General features: G+C 44.9%; 1 protein-coding gene and 1 pseudogene across 2 annotated transcripts in view; one reads left to right on the top strand and one right to left on the bottom strand.

The window, feature by feature from the left end:
• Ahrr (aryl-hydrocarbon receptor repressor) overlaps positions 1 to 7,957 on the top strand; it is a 92,003-nt gene that overhangs the window by 57,700 nt on the left and 26,346 nt on the right. Inside the window, exon 1 of one of the 2 annotated variants that reach the window (XM_010603832.2) lies at positions 2,149 to 2,167. The exons of the other annotated variant lie outside the window; for it this stretch is intronic. The gene's annotated coding sequence lies outside the window, so the exon portion shown is untranslated. Of the gene's footprint in view, positions 1 to 2,148; positions 2,168 to 7,957 lie in introns of those variants that run through there. 2 annotated transcript variants of the gene reach the window in all.
• LOC104848633 lies at positions 6,836 to 7,206 on the bottom strand (annotated as a pseudogene).

Raw genomic sequence — 7,957 nt, forward strand, 5'->3', positions numbered from 1 at the left:
CGCCTGCCCGGTGCCGCCTGCTCGCGTGACAGCCAGCCTGTTGCTGCACGGTTGCCAGGGCAACCGCTCTCAGGGGAGCCACTCACTCCCCACTTCCCTGTGCCAAGGGGGACTGAGAGAGGGCTGTTGAGAATTGTTCCTTTTTCCCTCTTTTTTTCCCTCCACTGTGACCTTGACAAAAATAATCTTTGAAGTACTTGCTGGCTATTTTTCTGCCATGGGACTGGAAGAAATCAGGATATTCAGAGTTTGCCAAAGGAAGTCCAGCTTTGCAAAGTACTTGCCTTCCTTGCTGCAGAGGGCTGGGCAGAGAGGGTTCTGCCCTGAGGTCCCCTGTCCCTGAGATCCCCACCCTTGGAGACCCTCACCTCTGCAGATCCCCATCCTAAGCAGCAGATCTGAGAGGACGCTGGCCTCTGGAACCACTGAGCACCACTAAGCGGCAGGTGCAGAGTGCCGTGCCTTTCAGTAATGGAATGTAGATATAATGTTTTTCTCCTTTAAAAAAACTAAAGCCTAACCTTACAGCCAAATCCTTGTTTCCATTTGGAAAAGTGATCTCATTTTCCATGTACCATGTTAAAAGAAAATTGTAGGATTAAAAAGAGAGAGAGAAAACAAACAAATGTTCACGATGCATATTTGAAAGATGGTCCCACATGTGTAAAAGTATTTGGCGTGACAATTCTGGACTAGAAAGTCAATCTGATATTGAATCCATATGATTCCACAAACAGCACTTTATGGTCTTTAAAAAAAATTCTGCCTGGTGAGTTAAAATTAAGATTGTTTTTGCTTGTGACTAATCTCATAAAATCTTTTTTAAGAAGACATTTATACACTCAACCCTTGAAATTTCTTTGGTCTTTGAACTATTATTAGCAGGACATCCTCAGTATATGTGGCAGCCGCTGAGGGAAGGCCATGTGGGCTGGTGGGCACGGCCTGGGGTTGGTGACATTGCTCTGCAGTGCAGAGAGCTCAGCTAAGGGCCCTGGGGAGAGAAGCAAGGTGTGGTGTCCTCCCATCATCCATTGTTCCACACAGCAGCCTTCCCTCCTGTCTTACTTTACCTGTACCACCACCCCACTGCATGACTGGGTTCTCAAATAACCACTGCTGGGATGACTGGGGCAAATGCTGGTGCAGCAGTGATGTCTTGTTTACTGGATGCCTTTTGTGCACTTCACCATTATCCTGTCTGCCTGTGCCTACCAGCAGTGCCAGCCTGCAAGGCCCTGGGGTCTGGATCTCCCCATTCTGGAGCACAGAACCAGCTCCTGACCAAGGCGTAGGCCTCCATGGAGACAGTATCCCATCTCTGAGCCCTGGGGGCTGGGTGCCAGGCTGAGCTTTGTGGGCTGCCTGGCCATGATCCCAACACCTATAGGAGTGGGTGGCATCAGCCAGCTCTCCTGGCCATGGCCCGAGAACCCTGAGCCACCGTTGGTGCGTGCCTAGGCCTCACCACCCTGCTGTGCCCATGTCCTGCTGAGTGTGGGTCCGGGATGCAGGAGCTGCCAGACTCCTGTATGTTCCCCCTAGGACTGAAGTCAGATAGGACCAGGACTTCAGGTTCCAGTGCAGGTGGAGCCCTTGAGGAAGGTGTGAGCATGGCTGTGGAAGGCAGGTACAGGGTACCACTGTGTCATCTTTATTTTTTAGAAGCTTACCAGCTCCGAGGGTGTGAGATAACATCCAAACTCCATCATAAACTTCTGACTTCTGTCCCTGGGTTACAGGGAAGAGCGGCATTCAGAGTGCCCATCCCCCTTTCCTCAGGTGCTCCCTCCTGAAGCAGCGCTGGATCACACCCCCTTCTCATCCCCAAGCAGAGTGAGGGAGCCCCCAAGTGTCTACCACAGATGAACGAAGAGCAAAATAGAAAAATGGGATCACATCAAACCGAAACTTCTACACGCGAAGGAAACAGCCTGCAGCCATATGCTTGATGAGTGACTGGTATCTAAAATAAGTAAGAGACTTAACTCAGCAGCAAAAAAACAAGTATTCATAGAGCCTGAACAGACATTTCTCAGAAGACATGCACGTGGCCACAGATGCCTGAACACTACTCCACATCACTGATCGTCAGGGTCAGAACTTCAGCGTGGTGTCAGCTCACCCTAGTTGAGGAGACTGTTATCAGAAAGACCAAAGATAGCAGGTGCTATGAGGATGGGGAGAAAGGTGGCCTTAGTGCACTGTGGGTGGAAGGTAAATTGGTATGGCCACTGTGGAAACAGTATGGAGGTTCCTCAGAAAAATTAAAAATAGGTATGAGCCAGCAATCCTCTCTGAGGTGTAGAGCAAGCGGAAATGAAATCGGTGTATCAGGGGGACACTGAACTCCCATGTTTATTGTGGCATCATTCACAGAGGGCAAGAAATAGAAACAACGTAAGTGTCCATCAACTGATGAAAGGATTTAGTTTGTTTGTTTTAGTGGTACTGAGGATTAAACCTAGAGCCTTCACACTGAACTATAGCCCCAACTCTTTTAAAATCTTTTATTTTGAGGCAGGATGTTGCTAAATTGAACTGGTGATGCTCCTGCCTCGGCCTCTCAGAGTGTTGGGATTACAGCATGTGCCACTATGCCCAGCTTGATGAATTTATTATTTAAAAGTGGAACATGTATACAATGGTGTACTAGTCATAGAAGAGTGAAATTTGCAGCAACACAGGTAGAACTAGAGAACATTATGCTAAGTAAATAAGCCAGAAAGAGGAAGGAAAAGAACTGCATGATCTCACTGTGGAATTTGAACAGTGGAACAAAGAAAGTTAGAGAGCAGAGGGCGATTGCTGGGGGCTGGTGGGGGTGACAGAGGAATGGAATTGACAGTCACCATACACCTTGGAGACAGGCCAGAAGAAAGGACGGGGAAACAGGACACCCACCGCGTGACCACCCTCACTCAGGGCTTGGAGGAGTCGGAAGCACCAGCGCAGGTTGAATGCAGGCAGCAGGGCTGGGATGGGCCCTTTGTCCAGCTAGGGCAGAGTGCTTATGTGGGGAGGCAAGGTGTTCTGGATACAATGGCAGTGACGCTGGCACAGCTCTGTGAATGTGCTGGTGCCATGAGACTGTGCACTTAAAAATGGTTACTACTAGTGAGTTGTATGTTTTATGTACTTTTTTTTTTTTTTTTTTTTGGTACTGGGAATCGGACTGAGGACCTTGTGCTTGTGAGGCAGGGGTGGTTCTATGGAGGTAAATCCCCAGCCTTTTCTTTTTTTAAAGAAGAGGTCTCACTGTTTAGTTCAGGCTGGCCTTGAACTCACTGTGTGGCTCACAGTGGCCTTGAACTTGTGAGGATCCTCCTGCCTCACTCTCCAGAGTGCTAGAATCATAGGTGTGCACCACTATGCCCTACTTGTTTTATGTATTTTTTCACAACTTTAAAAATTCTGAAAAGTTAAAAAACAAACTCACTTTTTAAATGCTATCTTGATTGGGGTAGTGCAATGAGCAAGAGAAACCCAGGCTCAGGAACCCAACCTTGTTTAAAGTGCTAAGCGAAAGGCACTTTAGAAGAACCCTCAAGGAAAACTGCTCTCACCAGGGAGGTTGGATAAAATACCTCCACAGTGGGCAGGAAGCAACAAGAGACTTTTCCCAACATACTGTCTGCAGGCTGGTCAGGGTCTGATGCCTTCCAGGAGGCTTCCTCTACTGGGTGCAGTGGGTTCTCGATCAGCCTTGTTCAGTATCAACAAACAAATCCCAAATGTTCCTCTTCTTTCCTCCAAAAAAACCTGAAAACACAGCCTCATGGAGACTGAGCTGTAATTTCACACCAGCAGAGCCTTCTTGGATAGGATCAATGTGGAGCCAGTGTGCAGACACACGTCACATTGGTCTCTTCCTGCCACTGGGTGCCAGTGTGGTGTGGAGCCTCCTTGCTAAAGCATGTTGATGGCTGGGGGTCGACGACTATGATGGACTCTCTCTAGATATGATCATCATGCAGATGTCAGGCCATCTGGGGAGCCAGCCTGTTCTCACAAGGTAGAGAGAGCACCTGTATTTGCTGTGCTGGTGGCCAGGGGCTCCCCCACTTCCTCACCCCAGCAGTGGTTGCTCAAACAACCCAAAACATAGGTCCTAGCACTGCAGTTAGCTAAATTAGTCAGAGATTATTATAAGGCAATTAAACAAAGCTGGATTCTCAGCGTAGAGAAATAATCGAGGCAATTCACTGGTTAGTATTATGAAGAGAAACTACTAAACCCATGTACTTCCCCTAAGGATGAACAGCAATTATTAATATTCTAGAGAGGTATCAATCACCTGGGTGGGGGACTCTTCCCTTCCAGGAAAAATCCCTGACCTTTCTCTTACCAAAAATCCAAAAATCCTTGTTTGTCCCTTGTACGCTTGCCCATGACTTGTTTCCCCATTGGATCCCCATTTAATCAATATTACCTAAGTGACTACAGAGGCTTTCCAGAAAAGAAGAAAGGAGAGAAAAGCAAAATGACAGAACAGAGAGCTTCTTTTATAGGAGTAGGGTGAGGTTAGCCTGAGATGGGGTGGAGTTGAGTGAAGTAGTATTAAGGGATTGGAGGAGCTTGTGGCATCACTAGGAGGGGCTTATGACACCACTGGTTGCTAGAAGGTAGCAAATATCAGGTTACCGTTCTTGGGGAGAAGAAAGACATGTTGGGAAGAAGAACACTGTCCTTTGGTGGGAGAAGCCATGTTTTAACAAGGCATTATGGGAAAGAGGCTGCTATTCCATATGGCAGCCATCTTAAGGCACAGAGCATTAAGGGAAGGAGGAGACTGCTATTTTATGTATCAGCCATTTTAAGGCAAGGGAAATCTAACAACTATACTTGTTATAATCTTATTAGTTGATCATAGTTTTGTCCCACCTCATGATTTCCCATTGGATCAATACTACCTAGGCAAGTGTACTTATAATCTTACTAGTTAACTACAGTTTTGTCTCACCTTTAACCCAACTCACCCAGTGGCTTTATTCTGTAAAAACCCCCAGGGAAACAGAGTCCCCAACAACCCTCTTTCCGGTCCCCCTTCTATCTCTCTTTGACAGAAGCTACCTTTCTCTCAATAAATTCTTTATACTGTTAACCTCCATTGTTCATAGAATTCATTCTTCGATTTTAGAGCACATGAACTCAAGTTTGGATATGTAGCAGGCTTGGGGTTACATCTATTCCCCCTATATCACAATTGTGATCTGGAAGATTATTCAGCTCTGACTAGCAAACTCACACAGGGCAACAATAACAAAATCTCTTCACACAGCCCCATTTTTTGAGCCCCACTTTGTCCCTTGATGCACAATGGCACTTTGACCATGTTTCAAACTTCCTCTCCTGCTGGGATCTGTATCACCTCCTCGCCCTACCACTGACTCTGTTGTCTGCTCAGCCTAAGACCACCCTCCTGCAATTACAGAGGCTTTGCAGTCCTTTTGCTATGGAGTGATTCAATCCACTCTTAGTTTTTATGTTCTCTACTCTCTGTAGCAATCACTGCATGCTTATGCTTAGTACAAACCTGCCAGCTCCTTCAAGTTTGGTGGTGCGTTTACCAGGATTGTGGTAAGTCCCCAAGTTTACTCAGGTCAAGGGATGCCTTTCAATTTTTTCAAATGGAATTCTGTCTCCTGAGATGTTTTAAAGTTTTTTTCCCACAGGTTTTGCATGCTTTTTTGTCAGTTTAAGTAGTTCAACTTCTTTAATGTTTGTATAAATGGGTTTTATCTGTTATCGTGTACTCTGATTTGGTCATTTTCTAGTGTATAAGGGTTATTGATGCAGGCTTCCCATGTCTTACTGAATTCCTTCAGTTATTTCATCCCGTTTCCTAGATATACTATCATAATCTCTGTAATGAAAGGTTCTTTTGCTTTTGTCCATGCCTTGTGCCTCCCTCCAGTCTCTCTTGTGCAAGCCTGTCTGCCTGTTAGTGCCTCCAATACAGCATTAAATACCACAGGATAGGAGTTAGCAAACTTTTTAAGGGCCTGACCCATCAGGGTAGGTGAACATGCTATCTTGTCCTGACCACCAGCCCTGCTGTGTCAGGGAGAGGTGACTGTAGAGAAAATACATGGATACGTGGATAGTGTGGTGTTCAGTGAAACACCAAGTGATAGCTGTGACCTGCCCAAAAGGTGTGGGCAGAGTGGGTACCCAGACTTGCTCTTGACCTTCCTGGGAACCTCAAATCCTTCCCCATTAGGTAAGTTGCTGCCTAAATGACAAGACATACACAGTGTCACTATATATATACACACACACACCTTGGGGGAGATTTTTTTAATCATGGCTAATTGGAATTCTATATGCCTCACTTATCCGTAGGTCAAATTCTTTTCCCTGGTTGGGAAGTTTTCTGCCATTGCTTCTTTTAACAGGTTTTTTTTTTAATGTCATTTGCACTATCTCCTGCTTTTTATCGACTCTGATTGATCTTATGATATTATTATATACACACACACACCTTGGGGGAGATTTTTTTAATCATGGCTAATTGGAATTCTATATGCCTCACTTATCCGTAGGTCAAATTCTTTTCCCTGGTTGGGAAGTTTTCTGCCATTGCTTCTTTTAACAGGTTTTTTTTTTAATGTCATTTGCACTATCTCCTGCTTTTTATCGACTCTGATTGATCTTATGATATTATTCTTAGCATCATCTAGCAGCTGACAGATTGATTTCTTCTAGTTCTTTGATACTTTTAAGAAAGCTCTCTTTTCATGATTACTAACACAATCCTGTCTTCTGATCTGACATTCTGTCCTCACATTGGCTCATTCTGCTGTGTATGCTTTCAATGCAGTTTTTTGTTTTTTTACAAAAGGACAAATCCACTTTCATTTTTCATTAGTTTAAACCTTGAGGGGTACAGTATCACATGCATTCAGTGTCCAACTGCCTTAACAGGAAGGTTGCTTTGGAACTTGGCATGAACCATGCTGCTGTTTCCATGGACCTGAGTTATTTTTCCCCAGATCGCTCTGGTTTTGTTTTGTTTGCCACCTGGAGCCTCTGTGTTATTTTTCACTTTGTAAACATAAACACATCTCTTGCCCAAGTAGAATTCAGTTCCATCTCAGGCATAAACACCTTGAATTTTAAGAATAGCTGTGTGTTCCCTTTTTGGTTCTGGAGACCTTGCTTATATTCCGCAAAAATGGCCTTGCACCACAGTCTTCAAAACATATTTTCCTTTCAGAAGTCCTTTTCCCAGCAGGACTGGGAAGTCAGTTTTCCCAGCATCAGGGACCCAGCCCTGTCTGCCTTGCATTTCCTCCATCCAGTCCTCCCTGCTCTTGGAATCCATGGAAATCACTGGCTGGCAGTCTCCCAGATGTCCCAGGCCCTTGCTGCCATATATGGGCAAACTGTCCCAGTCATTTGCCCCCAAGTCCGGTACCCAGTGCCCCCCTCACCTCTACTTTTAATGAAGTTTTTAGTCTCCTGGGTATCTCTTTCAATCTGTTATCTGCTCTAGAGTCACTAAGCATGGTCTTTCATTCTGATCACCATCTCTGTAGTTATCTGAGAAATTATTCCTGCTTTGATTTTTTTCTAGAGCCTCGTTCATCTGCTTTGTTATTCTGCCATTGTCATTTTATAGAGTCCAGGTGGGTGGCTTTCAGATTGTTCCACCTTATTACCCCCTGGGTTTGCCTTTGGTGAGCTGAAAGTTAGTGGGGGAGGGTGTTGCATCTTGTTTAAGTGTCTTCTCATTTTCTATTTTTTAAAGTTTAATTCCTGGGTTGATGTTTGTAAAGTACTTAAGGTGAGAAGCTTTATTGCCAGTATTTAGAACCCTTAGGAAATGACTACTTCTCAGAGGTATCTACCAGGTGTAGCTGGATTTTGGGTTTTCAGTCTTCAAGATCCTACCTCTTCAGTTTATTTGGGATGACAAGTTTCTTTTTCTTTTTCTTTTTTTTTTTTTTTTTTT

This window comes from Fukomys damarensis, unplaced genomic scaffold (assembly GCF_012274545.1).
Source record: "Fukomys damarensis isolate Sample0158 unplaced genomic scaffold, DMR_v1.0_HiC HiC_scaffold_1, whole genome shotgun sequence".
NCBI lineage: Eukaryota > Metazoa > Chordata > Mammalia > Rodentia > Bathyergidae > Fukomys > Fukomys damarensis.